The sequence below is a fragment of the Cynocephalus volans genome, chromosome 11, assembly GCF_027409185.1.
Source record: "Cynocephalus volans isolate mCynVol1 chromosome 11, mCynVol1.pri, whole genome shotgun sequence".
Taxonomy (NCBI): domain Eukaryota; kingdom Metazoa; phylum Chordata; class Mammalia; order Dermoptera; family Cynocephalidae; genus Cynocephalus; species Cynocephalus volans.
The window spans coordinates 103172042-103198098 of NC_084470.1; the positions used below are offsets into that span (position 1 = coordinate 103172042).

General features: G+C 38.5%; 1 pseudogene; it reads left to right on the forward strand.

Annotated features, from left to right (window-relative positions):
* The first annotated feature begins 1063 nt into the window (after positions 1-1063).
* On the forward strand, positions 1064-24955 carry LOC134390191 (transport and Golgi organization protein 1 homolog; annotated as a pseudogene).
* Positions 24956-26057: the final 1102 nt, after the last annotated feature.

The window sequence follows — 26057 nt, forward strand, 5'->3', positions numbered from 1 at the left end:
CCGGGATGGCTGTTGCACTCGATGGCTGAGCGTGGTGCAGAAAACACCATGTGAAGGGTCACAATCCTCTTACCGGTCAAAAAAAAAAGTCTATTTTTCTTCAGCTGATTTTTACTGTATCACAGATGTCCACTGCAGCGGAGTCTGTTTCTGGATTTCTGTCCCATCCTGTGGTTGGTCTGTGTCCTTGGGCTGGTACCCTACTGACTAATGACAGGACCTGCCCTGCACTCTCACTGTGCCCTTCATTGCTCTTCTCCTTAGGATTTCCCTGCTTCATGCTCATTCTTCTGAATTAACTTCATATTCACCTCGAAGACATCTCTTTAAAGATCTACAAATACTTTTCTTTCTGCAGTGTAAATATCCCCAGTTTCATCAAATTTGGAGTGATTTCCAGGCCATTCATTCTCCCTGTCCTTTTCCATGAGTCAAGTAACCTTAAAAGGTGGGACCCAGAACTGGACCCACTAGCATAGGGGTGATGATGGCATGACTGTGGCAGGATAGGCTTTTTAAAGTGGTGTCACCAGAATGGGAGGCCGCGTGAGCAGCTGGAGCTTGGGCAGACAGAGTCAGCAGAGGATGGAGGTCACGGGGTGGCTCCTTTTCTGTCTGGACCTGAGGGCAGCTGGTGGTCTCAGCACTTTTTGACATAGGGGCCAGCTTTGGGCAGCTGGAGAGGCCTGCCTTCCTCCTGTACCCCAGCCCCAGTACATGGTCCTCTCCTGGGAGCCCACTGGCCGCCTCACTCTGGCCCCTTGCGTCACCCATTCTCTCAGCTGCTATGGCGGGCGACCCCATTCGTCGCCTCCCCCACTTGGATGCTTCCGCTCTGCTGCCGCGCTCACCCCCCGCTGCTCGGCGGTTGGTGCCTTCCACGCGGTGTTCACACTGTTCACTATCGTCACCATGGTAACAAGGTTCTCAGTGTTCCCTGGCCGAAGAGCCGGCCGCTGGGCAGACTGAGTTCAGTCCCCTCTGTGAGCTGGTCTTCATTAGAAGAGACGAGTCATGTGCTGTTCCGCAGGGAAGCGTCTCACCCTCTGCCTGTCCATATGCAATGGAGGCAGTCCCTGCCATTGTGCCTCCTGTCGCCACGTCGGACAGGGCACTTTGGGGACCCCTGACAGTGCTGTACACAGCCCTCACAGCCAAGCTGCTGGAGGTGACCATCCCCATTCCCACGGAGGGACCCCAATTTTGGCAGGTGGGTGGACGAGTTCTGAGCGGAGTGGGTACCCTGACCGACCCGGCCAAGGAAATGGAGCGTGTCAGGCCTGAGGCAGGCAGGACATTGCTGTGCTGTTTAGGGAGGCTAGTGGGAGTGTATTTGAAGTTTCATCCCTTGCTCATTTCTTACTGAACAGTTAGAAGTGACAGACACTGTGTTGTGTTTAAAGCCACTATCCAAACACTGAGAGCCAGTGAGTCTTTTCCCAGTAACCGCTGGCACTGTTGGGGGATGGAGTCAGTATGGTAGTTAACTCGGGTACTTGTAGAGGGCAGCAGAAACAGTGTGGAGCAGGCAGGTGTTTAATGGACTATCTCCCAGGAAACATTTGAAATTAAGGTGCCGAGTTTTATAGAATACAGTTAAATTCAGGATTGATCTAGACCAGTTACCAGGAGCTATCTGACTTAGCATGTGTCCTTCTTTATGTAAGAGTAGAATAAAGTTAAAGTTTAAATTTTGAGAGGAATAACACATCCATTACAATCATGTTGGTTTTATTTGCAGCCATGAAAGTTGATTACTTCTACTGGATTGAAATTTTTTGTCTTATGTGGGGTTTTTTTTTGTTTTTCTTTTTGTTTTTTTAAGTAATATAAACCACTTAACCAAGAGAAAAGTGTGATCCAGAGGGTCTCTAGCCATGTGTTGGACAAAATGATGTGGCAGAGTCTCTGCTAAGTGGAAATATATGCTCAACTTAAAGACATTTAGACTCGTAATACTTAAAAACACTAATAGTCAAACAAGAAATGAGACGGCCAACATCCAGTCTTTCTTGAAGCAGTAAGAGCTATTGAAGCTTTTTAAGGAGTAGTTATCTGGTGGAGTTTGGCATAGAATTTCTATGGCTGACTCTTTGTGACTGCATTATTGCAAATTTCTTTAAGGCTTCCCATTATTTCTAATATGTCTATTTCAGTTTGTTCATACATTGCCTGATGATGTTCAGCCTGGGCCAGATTTCTATGGACTGTCATGGGAACCTGTACTTATAACAGCCTTCCTGGGAATTGTTTCATTTGGTGTATTCTTCTGGAGAACTGTCCTTGTTGTGAGTAAATTAATTTATACTTCAACTCATAAATGCAAGGGATGTTTTATAATCACTGGCCCTTTTCTTTGCTTCTTTTTCAGTAACATAAATGCTAATTAATGATTATAGTTCAAGCTAACCTTATAAAATAGTGTAATCTTTCTGTTTTAGACTTATGTGAACAAGATAACATGTATAAATTCAAGTGGCAAAGTTCAATTTATGAATCCCTTCTATCAAAACCTAAAGATTAAGAATGAGGAGGGTGCACATATGCACTGTTAGTAGAATTGGGAATTCATACAGCCACTCTGAAAAGTAGTTTAGTGATATGTATAAGAAGCCTTACAAATGGTCATATTCTTTTATATAGTATAATATCATGTCTAATTATCTGTCCTAAAGAAATTACCAATCATGCATTAAAGATCAAATACAAGGGTATTCAGTGGAACAGTACTTATTAGAGTGAAAACTTGTCACAACCTAAATGATCCCTATGGTAGGGGAATTGTTAAATTATTGTATATCCATATAATTGGATATAAGGTGACTTTACATATTTCAAAGACATTGGGGAACCAAAAGTGCTCACAATTTAACATGAAGTGGAAAAAAGCAGAAACCAAGACTTCAAAGTATAGGTAAACTGTGCATTATATTAAAGACATATGTACACTCGCACCCACCCAGAAAAAATAATGCAAGTAAATACAATAGAACGATAAAAATTCTTATATCTATGAGATGAAGTAATTTTTCAGGTTTTTCCCCTTACATATACAAGTGTTTGCAAGATTTTCTGATTAGATCATGTGCTCAGAAAATATCTTATTTGGAAATACAGGATATATAATTTTCAGACACTATTAAACTTTTGTATCCTTTTTTTCTGTACAGGATTTGACTTTCAGACATATATATGTATGTATATGTGTGTATACTCCTACATACTTTTTATTGTACTGTATGTCATTCTGCTTCACACTTGTTTCACATAATTGGGGGAAATTATTCTGTGTAAATGAACTGTGCAAATGCAAAGCTTTCATTTGAACCTTAACAGTTAAAGTGGCCAAAAGCATTCAATGCAATTCTTTCTAAAACTGGGTACTGTGTTGTTTTATTAATTTCTTAACTGTATTACATTCAACATATTATTATTAATAAGTTTCCTCTCCTTGCCCAATTGATTGTAAAATCACTCCTACAAGAAGGATTTCTTTTGCCTGGATTCTCTAGCCTCATGAGGTTTTTCCTTACATAAAAGGAAAAAGGGAGAATAAAAGTGTGAACAGAAGGGGAAAAGGTGAAAACATTTTATATTTCCTACTCTTCTCTCTCCCATTCATAAAAACCCTAACACCTGTTTTGATTTTCACAAGGATATGTAGTCTCTTTGTCCTGTTGCTTCTCAGCCTTAGCATTTGCCTTTTGGAAACCTGGTCCCAATGTGACTTTTAGTTTGGGTGAAAGGGAGCAAAGGAAGCTTACTCTCTCATTAGCTAGGCTGTGACAGTAAAGAAATAGTCATTTCTTTCCAAGTTGGAATTTTCTGAAGGCATTTTCCTAGAACAGCATTCTTGTAAGTGGTGTTTAGATACTGTACTAATAATGAGATACCATAGATGATTTTGTGGACTGGTCTGAAAATCCCATCACCATTTATAACATTTGAAAGAAGAAACGTATTTGGAGTTCTAAAGAAATATAGTAGTATTTTTTTTAATTAGTTCCTGCTTAGATTTTATTTTCCTGTAAATTTAGAGCATCTTCAGGGGGTGATTTTGTTTTTGCCCATTTAGAAATATGTTAGCTGTTATTTCTCTTGTCTTGTCTGCATTTTGCTCTAGCAGTCTTCCCTTCCCTTTCAGATGTAATGCCCTCTTTATTTGGCAGACAAAGTTCAGAAACGTACAGACACAATTTATAGGCTGAGAAATCTCTGTGGAGTTGTTACTTCACAACTACACTTCACAAAAGCAGTAATGACAGCTTCTCGGCACGTTAACCAGTCATTTATTGTTTGAAGTGAACACAGAGAGAATGGATTATAAGGCCTATTTCTCTAACTCACCATCAACTTCTTTTGCTCTAATCTTTAAGAACAAGTGGAGCCTTCACTTAATCAGCCACCTCCTTGCTGCTCAGCACCTCAACAATAGCAAGAATAAACTCAAAGCAGGTCCCAGGACCTCGGCTTGTAAGAATCAGGCCATCATTTTCCACACAATTCTGAATGGCTGTAATGACTTCCATTCATTATTTTGTTTTTAGCAAGTGGGTATGTTGTAACTTTGCTTTCAAAACCTATTTGATGAGTCAACAGAGCAGTAGGACCTGCACAGATAGCAGCTATGAGGCCCTTCCTCTTTTCTTGTTCCTTCAGTGTCTCTTTCACAGCAGCAGACTCAGATAAATTCTGTGCACCCAGATTACCTCCTGGAGAACTACCACATTATATGGTCCTTGTTTTTTTTGCACCTTCAAGAATGGCATCAGGACAAATGACAATAACATGGCTACACTGTACGGGGTCTTTTCCAGCCAGACGTGCAATGGTGACCTTAATCCCAATGTGTCTCATGACATCTACAGGGATGACTGTCTCCATTTCCTCTGCTCCCTTAGCCAGGATGACCAGAGCTCTTTTTGAAGCTCCAGTAATATTTTTAGGTCATAGTTTTTAAAGACCCAAACCTGACTGAAAGGGACCACACGCCCAGAAGTATTTCTAAATTCAGCCAATATCCAACTTTGAATAAGATTTCAAAGATGTTTTCTGGTGAAGGAAAGAGGCATATCTTAATACAAAGATTATACCTTTAATTTTGTTTCCTCAGACTCTTTTTGAACAATCATTGTTTCTAGACCTCATCTTGGCTATTTTGGGTTCTTAAATAAATGATTTTAGGTAAATAAGCATTAGTATATTATGAAATATTAGCCATATCTGTTGTTAAAATCGTGTTCATTTTGTAAGATTGGTACTCATTTAATAGATATATAAACATATCTTTAGCTGCAAGGTATATTTACCTTAATGCTTTTGTCTATCGAGACTATTTATGAAGTATCGCCACCAATTAAATTTGAAATTCTTTCTAACCATTTCTTTTTTTTAATCCTATGAATTCATTAGGCTGAGTCAAACAATTATTAAACTCTCACTTGGTTATGATTTTTCACCGTTATATTACGAACTATATATTTTTATTAATAAAATGTTTAACATCAAATTTAATTTTATTTCTCTCTCTTCCAGGTAAAGAGTAGAGTTTATCAAGGTAAAATTTTAGACTTATTTTATCTTTGGTAGTGTTTCCTCTGTATTGGTGTTTGTCATGAGTTTTATATAAGCTAGAAGTAGATATAATGACTTCTTATGTCTGATTGACTTATTAGCTCCTGAAAGTTTTAGTTTTCCTGAGTTGCTAGGTTGGATGATGGAGTAGATGGTGGTGATACCAATGGAGAGGAGATGAGGATGAGTAAATTGTGGGACTAGAGAGAAGATGATTAGTTTAATTTGGGGCAGCCTGACTTTAAATGTTGATTCAATGCAGATTTATTACAGGTGAACAACGTTCCTGTGCTAATGATTTAATCAATACATGAAACATTTATTAAACTAGATAATTTGAGGAATAGAAATATCAATCAATATATTTGCATTTTCATTCTGTTTTTTTGTAAATAACATGTATTTGAAGGAATCCCATTTTCTGAGAAGAAATGTACTTCATGCAGAAAGGAACATCAAGCTATAACGTTTTACTATATTTCCCATTTTTGAAATATATTTAAACTAGAATCTCATTTAAATAGCCATTCTATTATAAGAATATTTTTCTTAAATTTTAATAATATTTTTATATCCTTATTGCTGTTAACTACAGATTGCTCTTTAAAAAGTCATAAAACTTTTGAAAAGAAGTAATTTTTCCTCATAGTGCCAAATAACATGTCTTTGCTGCTAATACATTGGGTAACAATTTTATTTAGTGACATATTGATTTTTGCCCCCTTTTTAGTCACTGAACAGCAAATTTCTGACAAGGTGAAAAACATCACAAGAGAAAATAGAGAACTTGTTCAAAAGTTGTCAGACTATGAACAGAAGGTATAATGATTTTTTTAGTTTTGTTCCCCATTGTTCCCACTTGAATTATTTCTGCCTGTTTTACAGTTACTATAAATTTAGTTATTATAGTATTGTTAAATCATATTTTCTTATTATTTGCTACCAACCATTCAGATCTTAAGCAGTCATCATATGTGTAAAGCACTGCTTCGTTCTGGAAGGGGTCACTTATTTGGAAATAAGTTTTCGTACAACTATAATTTATATTTTTGAATTCTGAATGCTTTATTTTATATAGATCAAGGAATCGAAGAAATATATTCAAGAAACCAAGAAACAAAATATGATTCTTCATTATGAAGCGATTAAGTATATGGTAAAATTCCCTTCTTGCGATTACATTCTGAAAACAGAAGTAAAAGTAATGAGTAATTATTACCAATCATAATAACTTTTTTTGTAGGATAAAATCAAGACACTTGAAAAAACTAGTAAAATTCTGGATGACACAGCTAAAAGTCTTCGTGTTATGTTAGAATCTGAGAGAGAACATACTGTCAGGAATCAGGACTTGGTAAGAGTTTTGCTGCTAAGTGTTACTGTAGTGTAACACTTTTAAATATTCTGTATACTGCATAAGCTGAACACGATATTTTCCATGCTGTTATCTAAAGTAAGAGTGGGAGTCAGAGAAGTTAAACCTACTTCTGTCCATTTTTGAGGAATTTTAAGGACTAATATAATTCAAAGTGGTTTTATGGAAGTATTTTTGTCCTCAGCTCTGTGTAATTTTCATATTACTTGGTTCTGTCCTCTGAAACATGTACAGCACCAAAAAACTGTAACTGTGATAACCATAACAGTCCTTACATTTGGTTCTGTAAGTTCTTTTTCAGTAAACTTTTTACTTTAGTTTTAGAATTACATGAAAGTTGCAAAGACAGTAGAGAGGCTTCCTGTATGGCATACACCCAGTTGAGTTGACCACCTAGCAAAGGTAGTCTTGCCAGGTTTTTCTGTTAAGAAATTACTCTTTTTCCACCTTTTATATACTGGACTCTTTGGAAGGAAGTTACCCACAGTCCAAGAGGGGAGAGTTATGCCCCACCTCCTTGAAGAGCCAGTATCTTCATAAATTATTTGGAATTTCTTCTGTATGTGACATTTATCTTATCTCCCTCAAATCCTGCCATTTTTAATTCAGGCAAGAGAATTTTTAAAGTGTTCTTGGGTTTGTTTCTTTGTTTGTTTGTTTTCTCTGCCATTAATAAAAAATGACTGATTTGAATTGGTTTACTTGAAAGTTTGTTCATTTTCTCTGCTTTCACCTTTCTGTCTGGTCATCTAGTACATTATCTCATAACCAGGAAGGCTGTGGATGTCATGAAATATTTGTGCACTCAATTATGGTTCCTCTTTAAGTTCTTGATTGGTTCACATGCTTTTACCTGAAACATACAGGATGGCAGGGGGATAAGTTTTGTTATTGTTTCTTCTTTTTGGCACATATTCTGATGTTTCTACCAAAATTCTAATATATGTTTTGTGTTCTGTTTCCTCATGGCAGATATTAGAAAACAGGAAATCTATAGAGAAGTTAAACAATCTTATCTCCATGAATGCTTCAGAATTTGCAGAGGTAAAGCTGACTACACTTCCTACGGAATAGTTATACTATGTTTTAGTTTTGTTGAGGAGCAAAAATGTGATGTGTGCTAAAATATGCAGAAAATGAAAACTACGTTACTTCTGGTTGGGAAATTGTAACGTGCTTGTCCTTTCGAATTAATTCACTGATAGGAATGTTTTCACATTAGGTTCAAATTGCTCTTAAAGAAGATAAGCTTAGTGAAGAGAAGATGAAGTCTGAATGCCACTGGGTTCAAGAAGAAAATGCTAGGCTTAAGAAGAAGAAAGAGCAGGTAAAAAAAAAATGGATGTCTTAGATCATGTAATCTAGACAACCAAATACCATTACCTCATGAATATTTTTTCTCAGATTGGTTTTAAAGGTAATGAAATGAGCATGCAGAATTCTGTACCTGGATATGCAAAGTTAAAACTCTGCTTCCAGAACTGAGTGCATGTCTACATTCTTATCTGTTCCAGAGCTCCTGTTCTTCTGTACAATTTATGATCAGAGTGTTTAGTCTTTGTCTTATCAAACATTAACCAACTACTAACTTGAGTAGCTTCAAAGGTGTAATAGATTGGCTTTTTAGACCAAAGTAGGTATTTTTTAACCCTTCTTCGACTAGTTAACTGCTTCATTGGCCAAGGGAAGGTTACATAATCAAGAGGCTGGACTTGGAGACGATAGGACATGCTCTTCCATTCCTACTTGAAGTGAGTTATTTGAATTGCCCCAATTTTCTGAAGGATGCAGTGAACTGGATCAACTTCCTTGACAGATCTAGTGTTCATGCTATAGCTCTGAACATTAAGACCACTCTCCACTTTCCTTTAGCAAGGGTTTTAACCCATAGTCGCAGGTCAGGGAGGGGCTTAGTTTCTTACTTCCCAGTCTCATTCACATAGTTCTAGTGTCTTCAGTGCAAAAGCCCTAACCTGTGGGAATTCACATGTTTGACTTTTCAGTTGCAGCAGGAAATCAGAGACTGGAGTAAATCACATGATGAACTCAGTGAGCAAATCAAATCATTGAAGAAGTCTCAGAAAGATTTACAAGTAGCTATTACTCACAAAGATGATAATATTAATGTAAGTTCATTCTCATGAATACATGCTTAATTCTCATGAATTCTCATGAAATTTGCTGGATTAAAATTGAGAGGCTCTTACCGATCCCCTTTTGCTTCTTTTCTAGGCTTTGACTAATTGCATTACACAGTTGAATCAGTTAGAGTATGAGTCTGAATCTGAGAGTCAAAATAAAGGAGGAAAGGAGTCAGATGAATTAGCAAATGGAGAGGTGGGAGGTAAGATCAGTCTCAGGAAGTTGGACCCCTTGTTGCCTTCCTGTCTTTAATTTAGTACACTGATGCTGCTTCTCCGCTGGCAGAATTTCCTCTTAAGCTTTACAGTCATAGAAAGATATCATTAGATTTCTATATATGTCTATCTGCATTGGGCAGAGGTGGTCTGCTGGGTTGTGATATAGCAATTGGAATGCAAAGAACACTGACCTTTTTTTCCCCATCCCATTGAGAACTAGTTGACATGCATTAGAACTGTACGGGTCATGTTTTATACCTCTAAGTATTGATCCCATGCAATAGGAGAAACCTGTTTCTCAGCTTCACAGAGACGACATATGGTTTTAATACTCGTCTCTGTAGCTGTGCGGTTTTAAGCCTTACAACCAGTTTTAAGAGTACTGAGGTGGTTGGAGCTATAAACTAACTTAGGCTGTGACAGTGGAGGCTTCAGGGTAGCAGTATTTGCTGATGAAGAAAATGTTTCTAAACACAGTTTCCCAAGTTGGCTATTGCTTGTATTAGTGGTTGTTTTAAACCATACCTGATAACAGATTCTGGGGGAGAACAGAGGAGTGACTCTTTCTAAAATAAGACACTTACCCAAGCAGAGATCTGAGAGAGAAGACAGAGCTTCATCTCAGATATTTCTTCTTGCTCAAAAACAGCATGGATAACATTTTTATTGTACATACTAGGAATTTACTTTTTAAATTATATTTCTAATTCTCTTAAAAGTCAATTAGTCTCATTAGTTCTGTTGGTTAATTTGCTTTTTCCTTTTAGTATTTGAACACGATAATTTTGTAGTTTTGAGGAAGTCAAGAAAATATATAGTTAAAAAAGCAAGGGAAGAAAAAGCAATTAAAACCTTCTGTTTTTTAGGTAACCAAAATGGGAAAATGAAAACTCCAATTAAGCAGATGATGGGGGTCTCTCAGGTATAATTTTTTTTATAGAGTCCCATAAGTGCTTGTGAATACTAACGATGACTCACTTTTAAGAATACTTCTCTCTTCTGCACTTTTTAGACACAAACTACAATATCAGTAGTTGAAGAAGATCTAAAACTCTTACAATTTAAGCTAAGAGCCTCCATGTCCACAAAATGGAACCTGCAAGGTAGGTTGCTTCTTCAAAACAAAGCACCACATGTTGGAAAGATACAAAATATCATTGGGAAGACGAGGAATGGCTTTCTGCTTTGCCCTTCTCATTCCTGTCGGCACCACCTTCTCAACCACATTCTGAAGTCCTTGTGCACACACATAGAGCTCAACTGTTTTATCCTTTACAGATGGAATAAAGCAATTAGAAAAGGACTGCAGTTCACTGCAGTCTGCCAAAGCTGGACTGGAGGATGAATGTAAAACCCTGAGGCAGAAAGTGGAGATTTTGAGTGAACTATACCAGCAGAACGAGATGGCTCTGCATAAGTAAGATTTTCATTGTTAGTTATTAACACAATTGTCATGACTATATACGTATACTAATGTAGATAATTTTATCTTAATGATTATTTATGGTTTTTTCCACCTTTGATTGGTATGTGTTCTTTCCTTCTTTGCCTTTTTTTCCCCAGAACTTGCATTTTTCTTTCTGTTCTGACCAGCCATCGGGAATTGTTGACTGTAATTCATGTGAGGGGCGCGGTTTACTGGTAGCAGCGGCTGCTGCTGCACACGTGCTTCTTTTCTGCAGATGCACACCCTGTCTGTAGTCCACCACTTACTCCATTGGCCTTTCTTTGTGGTCATTTATGTAATTCTGATTAGTCTTACATTTGTTTTACTAGTGCTTGATATAGTCTCTTCAAATTCCAGGTGATTTTTATGACATGGTTTTTAGTAGAATAAGAATTTCAAAAGGAATATATAGTTACTGAAAGTATAGGACTTAATAAAATCAAATATTCAGACTAATCATGATATAATTATGGTAAGGATGTTAGGAGTTTTGAATACAGAAATATCTGTTTGGTGTGTATATTTAGGTATTAATCTTTTGAAATATCCATCTCAAATTTGGAGCTAAGTATCTCTCAAAAGATGTATTTTTGTAGTCAATTTTGAGGTTTTCCTCCACAAAAATATTTGAATTCCTACAAAATAGCTTGTCTGTGGCATTGCTATTTGTGTTTACTCTTACACTTTACTCAGTCTGGGAGAAGGCCTGTATTGCTGAATAAAGCTAACTTCTTAAAAAATGCTTGTACTGCCTGATTCCATTAAACACTGAAAGCACACCATTAACTTTCTCTAATTCTGCGCTCATCAAGCAACCAATTTAGATTTCCGAATTTTGTTCAGGCCAGCTCTAACCACTGGGCCCACTTGAGAGAAACATTCCTCTTTTTATTACCTTTTCTAAGAATAAGCATGTCTCTGCCCTAATAGTAGTGTGAATCATGTAAGTGACAGTTATTCTTCAGGACTCAGGCACTGTGGCTCTATTTTATTCAGCTCCTCCAGCCTCCTTTCAGTCACCATGTCTGGTCTGTATTCTACTATCCTCTCTCAAAGCCACTGTGTTAGTTCAGGCACATGTCATCTTTTCTGCCAGTCCCCTAACTAATCACCTGTCTTCAGTCTCCCTTTCTTATGCAACTTCCTCCACACTCTGTTTAATTTTCTTGAAGCTCCAAGAGTGAATATCCTAAAATACAAGTGGGTCCATTTCATTATGTGCCTAAACTCTGTCAAGGATACCCCATTCTCTTCAGTATCCATGTTGGACTCCTCAGCAGGTATAGAGGTTGCTCCCCTTACATGGTCCCGAGCTGCCTCTCCAGGTCCATTTCCTGTAGCGCCTTCGGATGCTTCCTGACCTACAGCCACACACAGTACAGTCCCTTCATACCACTCCATGCCTCCTGGTCGTCATGTGTGTGGTTTTCTCCGTAGCAAAACTGTATTCTAAAACTATTTCCACCTGCCAATCTCCTGCTTACTCAAATGTTTATGCTCCTTAAAATCATTTCTGGAGGGAGTGGTGGCATAAATAGCCATAGACACTGGGTGAGTACTCATTTTTTTCTTATAATGTAACTGCTAAATATGTGTTTGAGTTTAAATCTACATATTGGTATTTGCTTTCCGTTTGTTGGTTTGTACTATGTTTCTTTTCTTCTTCCTCTTGAATTGTTTGAACATTGTTAATTATTCTCTTCCCTTGTTCAAGCTTGGTAGTTAATTCGAGGTCATCTTGCTCATCCAGTAATGACATTTCGGTCAATGATGCACCACATGTATGATGGTAGGCCCACAGATTATAGATGTGTAGTAGGCTATAGCATTTAGGTTTGTGTACGTACACAGTCTGGTGTTTACACAGTGATGAAATCACTTAGCAATGCATTTCTCAGAATGTATCCCTGTTAATTGACACGTGACCATAGCTTAAAAGACCTCAAAATTATATCCCAGACTTATCAAAAAGTCTGACATAAATTAATAGATTTACCTCTTTCTGGGCTTTATTTCCTTCCTGACTTAGGTAATTTTGTGCTAGTGTATTTTAATATTCTGTATACCTCAAACTCCACAAGACTTTTTATTGTCTTTCATGGTGCTGTCCTGCAGTGTTAATTCAATTTACACACATATTTATTGTCCCTGTAATTCTTTATTCATCTACATCTTTGGTCTTCCATTTGGGATCACTTTCATTCTACTAGAACATCCTTTAGTAACAGATTTGATGAATTTACCTTTGCATCAGATGTCTTTATTCTGATTCCATTTTTTAAATATCTTTCTGCTGGCTATAGAATTTTTCACAGTTATTGAATTTCAGCACTTTAAAGATAACCAATTGCTTATTTTCTGGTTTTAAAGTTTCCCTGAGGAATCTGTTATCATTCTTATTTCCCCTCTTTCACATGTTTCACCCTTGTCCTAGCACCTTCAGTCATATTTCTTCTTGGTTTTCAGCAGTTTTATGGGGAGGTGCCCAAGAGTGGGGTTTTCCTTTTTCCCCTTTCTCTATCTCTCTTTTGCATTTATGCTGCTTGGGTGATGAACACCTCTTGAATTTGGAGGTATTTTTTTTCCGTATTAATTTTGCCTCACTTTGTCTTCTCCTGAGATACCAATTAAACATGTCAGGCTTTGTAAAAATTATTTCCTCTATCTCCTGCATTCTCAATTTGCTTCATTCTGGAAGTTTTCTTTTGACCTGTCTTCCAATGTACTAAAATCTCACCTCAGTTATGAAACCTGCTGCTAAAGTCAGTCATTGAGTTCTTAATTTCACTTTCTATTATTCATTTTATAATTTCTAATCCTCTGCTGAAATTCCTGATCTTCATTTTCACTTTTTTGAATATGTAAGGCACAATAATTTAAAAATCTGTGTAAAAATAATTCCATTATGTGAAGCCATTGAGTCCATTTCTCTTGTATTTTAGATTTTGATCACATTGTCTTGTCTTGTGGAGTGCCTGCTCAGTTTAGATTGAGTGACAATTATGATAATGATAAAGGAAATTTGAGGCCTAGGAGGGTGTGATCTTCCCACCGGAAATATTTGAGGTTATTTCTAGCAAGTCCTCATCACCTAATCCAGTCAGCAGTTAAGGTCATTCAGAAATGTCATAGTTTCTTCAAAGGACAGTGTATTAACAGTTTAATATTCCACATATCCAGCACTTTCTACTCTCAGCTCAAAGCCCAGGGCTTTTACTAGAGGTCCTCCATCTCCAGCAGCCCAGAACTCCACCTCTTTCTTATTTGAACCAGAGATATGTTGGGAGCTATGTTCAGCCTCCTTATCTCTCTGCACTGTCTTCAGTGTGTGGATGAACCTAGGGGAAGAGTGGCTTAAAATGCCAGTCTTACTTGTAATTCTGAGATTCTTTTTCCTACAGGATCTTGGCCATACACATGTATCTTTCATGCCTTATCAGCTCTCTGATGCCTTCGAGCACATTCTTTCTATTTTTGTCAAGATTTTCTCATTATTCTCAGACTAACTCATCCACTATAGGAAGCAAAATTCTCTCTGGTCTTTCTTCAAGTCTCAGTTTTTCACATTTCTTACTAAACCAGAGTTAGGGAGGGATTGTTCAGTTCTTATATATATCTTTTATACATTAAACTGTGAGCTCCTTTTTTTTTACTGTGGGTATAGTACTTCACCCATACTTTTTTCTTAGCACCTTACAAGGTGACTGCTGTATTATAGCCACACGTAAAATATTTGCTAAATTACTGAATGAGCAGTTATAAAAAATTATGTAAACCTTTTTCCTTGGTGTTAGTAAACTTTTTTTACTATAGCTCTTCTAATTTTGCTTCTGATTCATAGAAAGTTAACTTTCAATTTAAGTATCATGAATCAGAACTATGGGTAAACAAGTACAAGAGTTACTATAAAATGGCATTTTTAAATCATTAAATGTTGCTCCCTTTACACTCTATGTCATAGTAGATTGACATCATGAACTTGAAGGTTATTAGGTTGAAACCAGTTTCTAGTAGATATCACCCTGAGTATGGGACCATTTGGATTTTTTTTCTGTTCAATAAACATTGCCAATACTCAGATTGGACTCTTTCCTTAATCATGATTCCATCGAAGTAGGTAGTAGGAGTTCCACATCTGACATGTGAAAATGTTTTTCTGTTAATTGCATAGTTACATGACATGTTCCAAGGGCTCTTTCGCTGACTACCTTTAACATGTCTTGGTTTCAGAAACAGTTCATCCATAACAAAATAAGAAAAGTAACTAGTGGTCTTTCCATGGTAGAAATAAGAGAAGTAATTCTCCCTTGCTTATCCCAAATAAGCTTAGCTATGCTAGGTTGATTCGACTGGGTCTCCACACTGAAGTAACGTGAGCTCTCTTCATCTCCAGCACAAGAGATTGCCCACTGTGTTTTTACATCTGTTTTGTTCATTAGTGAGCAGAGAATTATGAGTTAGAAAATGCAGGTGATTCTCCAACAGGCCATAGTTTGATTTTTATCCCTAAATGGAGGTTTGAATTCCTTCCTAGACTCTGTATGTCTGTGTATGTTTGAGAGTAGGATGGGAAGTGACATTTGAATAGAGATTTCAGCTAGACTGCTGGGAAGAAAGAGAAACACTTTCACTTGACAACCCATTTTATCTTAGGAAATTGAGTGAAGAAGAGTATGAGCGGCAAGAAAGAGAGCAGCAGCTGTCAACTGCAGATGAGAAGGTGGTTTTGGCTGCAGAGGAAGTAAAAACTTACAAGTGAGTTCAGCTTCTAAAGGTGGTGTCAATGGCTAAGGAAACTAGTGTTAGTTTTTTTATAACCATCTTTACATTGTGTAGAAGAAAATAATTGTACAGAAGCATAAATATCAGTGGGCATGAATACCTTAAGTTCTCACAAGAGAAAAACTAAATTTTATACCCAGTGCTGGCAAGACTGTATGTAAGGGAACTTGGTTAATGCAAACAGTTTGGAGGAGAGGGGAGTATATATTGCAGTGATTCTTTAAGAGACCAATTTGTTATAGGATGTATCAAAAGTGATTAAAGTTACCGTGCCATTTGATAGATGCAGTAGTCATAATTCTTGGAAGTTTTCTAATAAGGGCGGTAAAAAAGCTTTATCAAGGAAGATATTAATAGGATTATTTGGGAACATATTGAAGAACATATAAGGAAACTATAATTTATCAACTCATAATCTCCATCGACTAAGAATTTCTAGCCATTAAATAATAAGGAAATTATGTAGCATTAGCTTTCAACATTCTTGTACTCTATTTATATAACCATGTAAATATGTTTTTATATGTATGGATGAAGTCTTTTAGGGTACAGTTGTTAAGAGTATTGGGAATGTGGCCAGGTTGTTTGAATTTTTATCTAGTTGTGCTTTAACTGGTAAAGACAAGTGCAATTCTTAGGCGCAGAATTGAAGAAATGGAGGAAGAATTGCAGAAATCAGAGCGTTCATTTAAAGATCAGGTAATAATTATACTGCCCTACAGTTGCAGAATTTTTTGGTATTGAATACAGACTGTTATAATGGCTATTATAATGAGTTCCAAAACATATTTTTTGATGTATCTTTTCAGATTGCTGCTCAGGACAAAAAAGTGCATGCTAACTGGGTAAGCTTTTCTTTCTTTCCTTTACTTTGTGTGTATTCTACCACAACTGAATTTAAAAATATTTTCTCCAACAGATAAAACTTCGCGATGCAGAAAGGGCTATAGCTGAAGAGAAAAGGGAAGCCGCTGACCTGAGATACAAGTCAGTGATTTTGATATCTCTATTTTCAATGCAGTTTAATTTTTTAAAGGGTGTACTATGTGGTCTCTAATAAGGAACTGATTTCAATTTCATATTTAAGTCCATTCTTTCTCTATATTCAAGATTATTGGAAATAACTCAGAAGGTGGCACTGCTGCAAGAAGAGCCTATGACTGTAAAACCAATGCCAGGAAGACCAAACACACAAAACCCTCCACGGAGAGGTGGGAAATATTTCGTAAAAAGCAGCATTCTGGTTTTTGGTGTAAAGCGTATATAAATTACTTTTTATTTTGTGTGTAATAGTTATGATGCCCTAGAAATAATTCCAAGAACTTACCAAAGAAAAGAAAGGTCTTAAAGTGGTAACAAGACGCTGTCTTCTTCAGGTCCTCTGAGCCACAATGGCTCGTTTGGCCCATCCCCTGTGAGTGGTGGACAATGCTCCCCTCCACTGGCAGCACAGCCACCCGGGAAGCCTCTCTCCGATACTCTCAACCCAAGAGATATGCCTAGAAGAGAATTTGGTGAGCATTCACATGTGACCTTGAAATAAACTTTTCAAGAGTGCTCTTTCCCTCTTATTCAAGATTTCTAATGCAAATAACATTTTAGAATTTTGGGTCGATCCAGTAGACAGAAGCAAATTTCTTCATTTGTGTTGGTGGATAGTCTACTGCAAGATCTACTTTAGAACAGAAAGCATTTATTTATTATTTCTGTGGAGGTCCTTTTCTTGTTTTTGGTTTCTTTTAACTTTTTACTGGGAAGTATCACCCTACATCTTTAAATTTGAGGTTCCTCTCCTGAATATTATAAAACTAGCCTTACAACTTTGTAGTTTATGCAGGATATATACTTCTGTATAACATCACTATAATCTGAAATACTATAAGTATGTTTTAAAAATCCTAAATATGTCTATAATGCTAGGTAAGATATTGAAGTCCAATTATATAGTGAAACAAATCAGCCTATAGAATTATATCAAGCTTAAATGAATTACAGGACCAGTGCTACTAATGTGCAGGGTTTATTGCTGTTATATCAATCCACAACAGTTCTTATTTTAATTCTTTAAGCCCGTGCATAAATTACAAGTGATTTTCCTTAATTGTATTGGGAGTCCCGTTTCTAATGCCGCTTTCTAGCTAGAGTTGAACCCAGGTCTGTCCACAATTGGTTTATTTCTTCTGAAAAAATATATTCAAGGGCTCAGTTATTTCTTTCTCAAGGGTCAGTGGACAGGCCTCTGTCTCATTCTAATGGTCTTCTGAGGTGTCTGGGAAACCCTCTGCCTCTGGAAAGAGGCCTAAGTGTGTTCAAAGTGTCTAAAGTCATGTTGGACAGTGAGTGGAGGATTTTTTCACAGTGTACAAATCAAAATCAGTCTAAATAAATACTCTGGCCTTTCACAGACCCAGGATCTGGTCCAGCTGCCATGATGAGCAGCAACTCAAGACGCTCTTCCCCTTCTAAGGTGATGGACGGGAGCAAGGTAAATGCTGCAGCTGTTGTGAATTACAATTAGGTATTTCAGGAACATTCAGCTTTTCCTACAGCACTCTCTCTTTGCCTCATTTCCTCTTTGTGTGTTCAATTGTTTATTTTTTAAACAGCAAACTGTTCCCCAAGAGCGTGAAGGCCCTTCAGTTCCCAGCATTACTTCTTTGGCTGAGCATCCAGGAGCAGTAAGTACATAGAGGTCGAGGACTGCACTGGGCTTTTACTTGGTGTATTTCTGGAAAGGATATGAGGAGTACTAATATACTTGGCTTTAAATTCCACTGCAGTACTTATCTCACTCTTGTCCTTGATTTGGGAATGTTGCTGAAATCTGACTAGTTGGTTGGTTGTTTTTTTCTCCTCTTACCTGTTTTGGTTAGACAATTAACCTGTTCAGAGCATCTGCTATAATTGTGATTAACTTTAAAAATGTGAAAAGTCATCATTTCAACTATATTGTGTGATTCAGTGTTGAATTCTCTCAGGCAAAGTAAATTCATTTGAAGTTGCAAAACCCATAGTTCTTATATTTTCACTTGGAAGACTGCTATTTAAAAATTTCTCCACTTGTACGCTAACCAAAGCCCACTATGTTTTTTGGTTTTTTTTTTTTTAAAAAGATGACCGGTAAGGGGATCTTAACCCTTTACGTGGTGTTGTCAGCACCACCCTCTCCAAGTGAGCTAACCGGCCATCCCTACATAGGGATCCGAACCCACGGCCTTCGTGTTATCAGCACCACACTCTCCTAATTGAACCACAGGCCGGCCCTGGCAAAGCCTACTTTGAATGATCTGAAATTACAGATTGATAACAGAAGAATGTTTGCTGCAAGTGAAATAGTAATGAAAATCTGTAATTACCTGTTGATTCCATTCCCAGCAATGGCTTTAAAATATGTTCACATCACTGTATTCTCTTGTTACTTCTGTTGCTGTTATAGCTGCTAAGTCTTCTGATCATACCTCATAGTGCTTCTCTATGTTGAAATCAAAGTAAGTTTAAATATTTAGAGTTTCCAAGCCAGTTTACCATAGGAAATGATTAGTCAGTATCTTATAATATATAGTATTTCTAATGAATGAAGGTAAATATTAGAGCTGTGCCTGCCTAATTGTATATATAACATTGTTTCTATTGGAAGATACTTCTGAGTTCCAGGGCAGGACTCCAGGAACACATATCTCTTGAGAGATCTCTTTATCCAAGGGAAGCTTGGGTTAGACCCAAAAGCCCTTTGAGGTGGAAGACTTTAGAGAGAGTAGAGACCCCTTGGTTAGAGATGAGAAGCAGAGGTGGAAAGAGCAAGGGCTTGGAGGCAAACCTGGTATTGAATTCCAGCTTGGCCTCTTCCATGCTGGGGGACCTTCAGCAAATTATCTAAAACTCTGTTCTCCCATAATGAAAATAAGATGTTCATACTTAGAGATTTAGAGTTCTGAGAATTCAAGATATATGAAAGCCCTTCTGAAGGTACTCTGACTAGTAGCTATTAGGACATGCGTAGAGAATGGATTTTTCATTCCTTTTTATTCTCTGCATTCTTAATATGAAAATAAAGAGCTATTGTGGTGAATGGAGGGAGTGCCTGCCTTAGAGGGACATCACAGTGTGTGTGGTGTGGCTTCTTCATTAATCAGGAGTCATCTCCATTGATAACCTTTGACAGTCCTCCAGGTTTTCCCTTCCATTCGCAGACACAAACAGTAATATGCTTACAGTGAGACCGTTCACTCCTGTGGCATCCCTATAACCTCTCTGTCAGTGAGAACAAACGGGGGAGGGATAGAATTTTGTTGCACTGATTCTGTTCTTTGGACAGGTGTCTGACATCTGCTTCTTTGGGTTTTAGCTTTTACTGGTGTTGGTGCTTTTGTCTGTCCTACCGAAGTATTTTCAAAACTTGAAATGCTTCTATTCTGCAGGGTAATATGGCTCCTAAAGACCCCCCACCTCCTTTTCCAGGGGTGCCCCCCATGAGCTCCCTCATTGGAGGACCCATCCCACCACCCATTCGATATGGACCACCTCCTCACCTCTGCGGGCATTTCTGGCCTCGGCCATTTCCTCCACCATTCGGTATGATGATTTCAATAGTAGTAACTGACTTGTAAAGCATATTCATCTTTTCTCTCTGTTCCTCGCTAAAACAGTTGCTATTGCAGGGCTTTGCAATACAAGGATAAAGCTGACTGAGTACATTTCAATTTTGGCTCAAGTTCTTAGGACACATGGAGTGCTACACAGTCTCCCTGTACTAAGATGGCAGTAACTATCTCATCTAGACAAGAAAAGGAGCTATTGATAGACAGATATATGATTTCTGCAGCTGTTTATTAAACACCCATGGCTATGTACCAGGCTCTGCAATGGATAGAAAGGTGGTTAAGACACGTCCCTTAACCCAAGATGTCCTGTAGGTCACAGACACATAGATTCTACAACAGAAATCTTGTGATCACCCATAACAGAAGCATAAGAAATGGGTCACAGAACACAAAAGAAGGAAAGGTTAAAGCCTCACTCCTCACTTGGGAATAGATGAGGAGTTTTGAAAGAGAACGTAGGATGTAATAGCTATCCTGTGAATGTTGCTGATTTTAATTTGATGAAGCTAGAAGGTCTTCTCCAGCAGAGCAAGCACCTTGAATTTGATGGTGTATGTTAGTTCCATGCTGAGCTATTGCATGAATTTTTACAGTAGTAGACAATGGAGTTTCCTTTATCAAAATTTCTTTGTTGCAGGGAAGACCTATTTCATAATCTGTCACTTTTGGTATGGTATTATGGTACGTCTAAGTACAAATTGAGCTCTTATGAGAAAAACATGGCAAGACTGTATAGTGGAAAGAATGCAGGTGTGGAGCTAGGTAGAGCCATGTTTAAATCCTGCCCATGCTCTTTCGTGGCTGTCTGGCCAAAGGCATGTAACTTAAAAATGATAAGTCTCAGTTTGCCTCATCTATAAAACCGGGATGCCACCACTTGACGTTCTAGGGTTGTGAGAAATTAGAGAATATGTTAATGTACCTGGAATCATCTTAATTTAGATATGTTCGTAGGTATCTTTTCATGACTGAATGTTTGTTTTCCAGGTCCTGGTATGCGTCCACCACTAGACTTAAGAGAATATGCACCAGGCGTTCCACCTGGAAGATGGGACCTGCCTTTTGACCCTCGGGGATTTGGACCAGGACACACAAGATTTAGACCTTTTGGCTCTCTTGGCCCAAGAGAGTGCTTTATTTCTGATAAATAATTTAAAATGTCATGAAAAATATGAACATTTCCTGTGGAAATGCTTTAAGAACATGTATTTCCATTATCCTCTTTTTAGTATGCACCAGATAAATACATAACAATGGTGTTTATACGACTGTTATGCTAAAAATGTTTACTAAAAGATTAGTAAACTTTATCTCCCCTCTTGCTGAAGTTCTCTGTAGTAATAGTTAATAAAGATTTGTTTTATTAATATTTCCCAAGTGTCTGTTTCATTTGATTATCATGATACTTGTGACATTTGTGGAACATGTAAATCAAACTCTTCAGAACTAAAGATGGTGACTTGGCAGCACACTCCCTGTTGCTTACTGCTAAGGATTCAACCTAAAAGTCATCTGTGAATTCCCTCTGGCAGGTCGAAAACACAACACAGGGATGGGGCTGAGCAAACTCACCGGCCACATGAATCATTCCTTACCTGAGGTAGAGAGAATGAAGCGAAGCCAGGAGTACTACTTGGGTGGGAAAGTGGACTCCAGCCTCCTGTCCCCCCACTGCCTAAGAGTAGTCATCAATCAAGGTTGACACAGGCGCCCCTCTAGAGCCAAAATGAACTTGGAGTTATGTCTGTCAGTAGCATGGTAAGAGTTTGCTCTTGTGCCACTTGGTTAGTGACACATCAATGTTTTTCTTTCTCTTACAGGAGACAGATTTTGTTTTGATGGGGAAGAGACAATTATGAGAATTATAATGTAGAAGAACTTTTAGGGGGTTTGGAATTATACAATTCTGCAACTGGAGTTTCTGAGAAAGCTGTAGAAAAAACTTCTCTGCATGTGCATGTGGAAAAAACTCCTGAAGTATCTAAGGAAAATGAACCTGAACCTAAACCAGAAGAAGCTGACTCAGGGGAAAACAAGTGTGTTTCTAGAAAACACTAATGATCTCAAGGAATGGTTTATAGCTGAGGAGAAACATGCAAACAGTCAAATGGGAGATGCTAAGGGAGAGAAGTCTTTGTTTGAACTTCTTGAAGAAATGCTGCAAGATCAATTAAATTTAAACAAAGTGAAAACAACAAAACCAGCAATAGCTCTCAGATTTCCAGTGAACAGGAGAAGATTGATGCTTATAAACTTTTGCAAAAGGACATGTCTCTGGACTTGAAAACCAAATTTGGCTCAACTGCTGATGCACTTGTATCTGACGATGAGACAACCAGACTTGTTACTTCTTTAGAAGATAATTTTGATGAGGAATTGGATACTGAGTATTACACATTTGAAAAAGAACATGAAAATAAAGAAAACTTTGATGAGCTACCATTACTAATCTTTACAAGTGAAGAAGATATAAAACTCCAGTGAAGTCTGGAGTTGAGAAATATTCAACAGAGAAAGAGCAGAATTCAAATGGAGAGTATAAGGTTGAGATAACTTTGTCTCCTGCCATCAAAAAGGGTGATAAAAATATACTAACAAGTTGGGGGATACTATATTCTCTATTGTCATGGGAGGTGAAGAGAAAACAGGTGTGATGGATTTAGAGAGTCCTTCTTCAGAGGAAGAAAAGGAAGATGATGATTCATTCATCCCGAATAGCAAACAGGAGACACCAAGATCAGCCATAGAGTATACTGACACTGAAAATGTAGAAGACGGTCTTTTGATTGTAGAAGTCCCTGAAAGAAATAATGGGAAGACCCAGAAGTGGACACAGAACTTTCACATTAGAGGCAAAAGGAGGGAAGTTCAAGAACCTGAGAGGGGCCTGGTACAAAGTGAGAGTGAATTAGACGGTGAGAGGCAGGAAGAGATGGCTGTGCACAGCTCTACTCCAGACAGTAACCCTGACTATTAGCTGATGAAAAGCATAAAGACACATTAAAATCCACCTCCGGTGACAGAGAAAATGACCAGAAAGGAGCAGCTATTCATATCTCAGAAGGCACACTCCAAGGGGAAAAGCCTGGGGAGCAGATTTTGGAAGGTGGCTCAGAGAGTGGATCTGTACATAACGCTGCAGGGAATCAAATGAATGAAAGAAATATTAAACAGGAATCCTTAGACATTGTGCCACGTTGGGGAGATAATCCACATAATGCATCCAGAGACAGTGTGGCAGAAGTGAATGTTTTGGTAAGTGAACCAGAACCACACATGCCTTCAATGGAGCATCAACATGAGGAATTTAAAGAGCAAGTATTTCTTAAAACTCAAAATAAGCCTAGATTCTCCTCTTCAGATAATATCAGTTTGCCGAGAGAACAAAAAGCAGAGGCTCCCTCTCCGGGAAGAAGTCTTTCTGAGCAACGAGGAAGAGCTGTGGCCGCTGCAGGCAGTGAGCGTGTGAATGAGAAGACGAGGCCACTGCGGCAGAGGACAGCGAGGACTCCTCCAGCACGCGGGAGGCAGACCAGACTGACAGCGCACGAGGGCCAGGTTCCCATGCAGAAAATCCAGAAGCAGCAGAGGATGACTCTCCCCCTGAAGAGCTACTGGAAAATGAAAATGCTGTCATTGCAAAACAGTCTAGAGAGAAGAGCCCTGGGACTCAAGACAGGCAGGCAGACGTAAATGTGCAAGTCACCGAAAGAGCAATTTTAGGAACCATTAATCCTGAGCTGGAAACTGAAGAAAACAAACAAGAAACCAGTATGATTTGGGTTACTAAAAGAAAAAGGTGAACCCATGGCCGAAGGAGTAGACACAATAGGCAGGGACCCAGGCGATATGGTGGTGGGAAAAGAAGAGAGCCCTCTGGTAGATAAGAAAGCACAGAATCCGTCTGACATAACTGATTTCCCGAACAAGGAGAAAACTAGGACTATAGAGCAAGGTGAAGCATTTCAGAATAGAGATGATCTGAAGAAAGACAACCCACAGGATCCTCTCGGGGTTGCAGAGAAGCCTGGGGGAGAACTCTTAAAAGAGGACCACGAGGATATAGAGAAATTCATGGACACAGAATACCAGGGGTCTGTTTCTGAAGAACTTGAAGATGACCTGTCCCACTGGACTCCACATACACCTGTAGATGTACACATACATCAGCACAGTGACCATAGGGAGGACTTGCGTATAATAAGCAGCTTCTTTAAAGAAGAGCAGTGCTTGCAGCGGTTCCAGAAGTACTTCGATGTCCGTGAGCTGGAAGCCATGCTACAAGAAATGTCATTAAACCTGAAGTCAGCACAGCGGGAGAGCCTGCCAGACAATGTGGAAAAAGTCCGAGATAAAGTCTTCCGTGCTTCTGAGTTGCAAATTCTGAACGTAGCAGAGAACATGCTCGATACACGTGTGTCCAAGAACAGAGATCTGGGAATGAAGGGAAATAATATATTTGAAGAGGCTGTGGTGCTAGATGACATTCAAGACCTTATCTATTTGGTCAGGTACCAGCACTCTACAGTGGACGAGACTGCCCCACTGGTAATGGCACCACCCCTAGAGGAGGGCTGGGGCAGACCCATGGAAGGTAAAGTACCTGCCTGTGGCCTCATAGAGCAGGCCTGGAGAAGAAGGTGGGGAAAGGGGTCGCTGAAGTGCCTCATACCTTCTCCATAAAGCTCTGTTCACCTTTCCAGGGTGCGTGAAGGACAGAGACCACACAAGTGACCACATGTTCCTTCCTGCCTTCTTTTGTTTAGGCTGGAGTATGGAGAAGAATTTCTTACTTTTCCTGGACAGTTCAGACTGATTAACATTTCAAAATGAAACTTTATAGAAAACTAAAGAGAAAGACATAAATAAGAAAATGATATACGAGTTGCATTTGTTAAAAAAGTACAGATATCATGTAAAATTCTGAAAGGGCTTTACTGAGTACAATTTCTTATTCGAGTTACCTGCACTCTAACCGAGCCTTGCCTGAGTTCCTGCATTCCCCCCAAAGCTCGTCTTTTGTGGATGTCATGTTCTTTTGTGCCTCTTTGCAGCAGTCACTTTCTCCAGTTAAACTAGGGCTCCTGCATCCGATTAATCAAGGGTGGAACCAGTATGAGGAGCCCCTAACACAGCCCTTGACACGTAGAAGTCATTCAGTAAATATTTGCTGAATTGATCCCAAGCCAGTATCCTGATATAAACTTTCTGATTCCTGGTTCCATGCACTATTCTTTGTATCCAGGCTTTTCAAATGGAGGTATGTGAACTGAAGATATAAGTTAGATAACAGAAGGACATAAAGCCTCAGAAAAACATATCTTCCCAGGATGCCAGTTATTCCTGAGAATTAGGGAAGGAAAACGTTTTTGAATTTAATCAAACAAGATATATTTTGGATGGGAATAAAAAATTCAAATGAGTTTTCAGGGTAAATTGTGAGGCTGCAAAGAAATTTGTCTTTGCCCTGGATCACATTGCACCAAGTCTTGAGTGTCTTAGGGAAAGGGATGGGTGTACTCTTTTGGCTCCTTGAGATACTTTGGGAATATTTGAAAGACACTTCAGCCACCTGCTTCGTGTGGAATGCCTTTCTCTGTACTAGCTCTGTGAGACAAGCGTGACTGTGCATGAAATTCTTTATTACTCTGTATAGAAGAGGCATTTCACACTTTTGCCCTTGATTGAATTTCCCTTCTACACATTTATTTGTGTGCATATATGTTAGTTTTCCAAGGGGAGTTAAATTATTGAAGTCCCTACTATAAATCTATTTATTTATGTAATACTAGGGAATACAGGCTTCTTTGTAAGTTGTATTATGTAGATTAGTCATCCTTGAAGTGGAATAAAAGAAACTGAAACTCCTATTTCCCGCCCAGCTGGGCTCCATGGGATGCCCTGCATGGTGGGCGTGC